Here is a 2,525-nt window from a genome sequence, read left to right on the forward strand (position 1 = left end):
GACTCTACTCTTCCAGGCACTCTTATTAAGTCTTTTTATGTACATTATTGGTGTATTTTTCAACTCAATGTACATTTTCCCCATTTTATATAAGATAAATGAGGCTCAGAAAGGACTTCCATACAAATCTACCTAACTAGAGCCAGTGTCATTGTCCCAGACGGAGGCCTTGCTTTAATCTCTGATTCCCAAGCAGCGCATGTGACATCAAATAAATGGTTCTGAAATTAAGGTTTATGAAATAAACAGATTGTAAGTAAGGTTTTTGTAAAAATCACAAAATTTATGGAGAGAAGTTTACATGTGCATATAGATGCATATGTAAAATTTATAATATACACACCGATCATATATATACAACAAGAATTGTGTGTGTGTGTGTACATTTTCATCATGATAGGTCCCTGAACTTAGCTGTATGACCTTGAATGGGACAGTGCATTCTCTCCGTGTGAGTTACATCATCTGTAAAATGGGGATAATAATATCTGCCTCGTTGGGTTTTGTTAGGATTAACTGAATTAATCTTTGTAAAGTTGCTGGCCCAGGGCCTGGCACATCATAGTCAATAAATGCCAGCTCACTTCCCTTCGCTTCAGACTATCAAGGCGTAAAACAAAGTGGGATATTGTACGTGATTGTGTGCCATAAACTGTAAAGATCTATACAAATTTAACATCTTCTTATTATAAAGCTGTATTATTAGTTGAGTCAAAAATGCAAGAAGTTAATTATTCTGAGAACAATGAGATGTGACTTTCAATTATTCCGGATGATGAAGAAAAGGTTTAAATGGATAATCCAAAACAAAGGTCTGTTAGTTAACAGAATAAGCAAATTAGACTGCATTATATTGTTATGTTATTATCAATTTCAACTCTGATTAACTGCCAATTAACATATGGCTGCTTCCCGAGAGGAAACAATAGAGAACAGTGAACAGAGAGATGAAGTCCCCTCACCCTGAAACTCCTTATCTTTGCCCAGAAGTGACTTCTAACTTCCTTCGACTGAGGGGTCTGGAGTGTGACCTCATTGTCAATACTCTCCAGCGACCTTCCCATGTAAGGGTTTTCAGCTTAACTGACAGTCAGCTGGCCAGTCTCATCAAATGTTTGTTTTTGTTTTTTAAGATTTTACCTATTTATTTGAGAGAGAGAGAGAGAGCACAAACAGGGGGAGTGGCAGACAGAGGGAGAAGCAGACTCCCCACTAAGCAGGGAGCCCCCAATGCAGGACTCGATCCCAGGACCCCGGGATCATGACCTGAGTCGAAGGCAGATGCTTAACCGACTGAGCCACCCAGGCGCCCTCACCAAATGTTTCACTACAATGGGATGTGCCGGTCTGTTTGCTCACAGTTCCCTTCTCTCTCTTTTCCCTGTTGTGCCCGGCATCGCAGGGTAGATACTCTTCCCAGGCCCCTGTGCTACTGGCTTCCAGGTAGTTTGGGCACCTGGGAGGCATTGGCAGAAGGCTGGAAGGGGGAAGGGGGCTGAGAGTATTTCTTCCCATTTCACCGCCTTGGGTGGCATCTCCCCAGCTGGCAGCAGTTGCCCCTTCTTGGCTCCAACTCCTGCCAGGAGCACCTCTCTCGGGTCCCAACTGCCACCCCTCCCCGGGTTCTGTCTCCTGCAGGTAGCCTGCTCCTGGCCTCTGGGAACACCACACCTGCTTTCGTCGCTCCAGCCTCAGGGGATGCGGTGGCTTCTTGAGCTGCTCTTCCTACTTTCATCACAGTCCCGGTTTGCTTTCTCAACTCTTCATCACCTTTGCAACCCATTCCTTTATTCGTTTCCCTTTGTTAAAGGACACAGGGAGGATTTTGCTTCCGACTGAACCCTGTGAAGCGTATGTGAGGAGATGATAGGATAGATCCCTTATACTGGTGGGAAGTGGACTGGCGGGGGTCAGCATCTCATTCCCAAACCAGCTCCCACAGCTCCTTCTTCACTTTGCCCTCCACTGGAGCCCATTCTCCTCCCAGCTCCAGAAGCCATCATGTCCCTTCCTACTGGGTGGATCTAGGACAAATATGTCCTTTAATTTTTAAAAATCATGAACAGGTGGCCATGCTCCACAAGCAGCAGAAGGCTGAGTATTAATAACAGAATTAGTGAAGTAATCACAATGAACTTACTGCAGAATTAATCTGCCAAGTATTAATGACATGCAGACACATCACCATCCTGCACTGGGGACTGGTGGGGGATATGACTGGCTAGAAACGGCTGCTAACTGACACGATTTCTATTACTTTCACAATACCTCGCCAACATGTCCTAGGGTTTTTGTTTTAATCTCTGTTTGTTTTCTAGCCATTGGGAACAGCATCAATGATTATGCTTTTCCCTTAATTCACTGTTTTTATTTTTATTAGAGACATATACTTGTATATAGACTTCTACCATTCTGGCTGGTAAAGCCACATACAGGGCTATCCATGTCACAGGCATGATCTCATTTAATTTTTACAACAGCTGCAAAGCAGATAATATTAGTATCTCTCTTTTCAGTTGAGTCTC

The sequence above is a fragment of the Leptonychotes weddellii genome, chromosome 3 (genome assembly GCF_054177405.1).
Source record: "Leptonychotes weddellii isolate Sample4059 chromosome 3, ASM5417740v2, whole genome shotgun sequence".
NCBI classification, from domain to species: domain Eukaryota; kingdom Metazoa; phylum Chordata; class Mammalia; order Carnivora; family Phocidae; genus Leptonychotes; species Leptonychotes weddellii.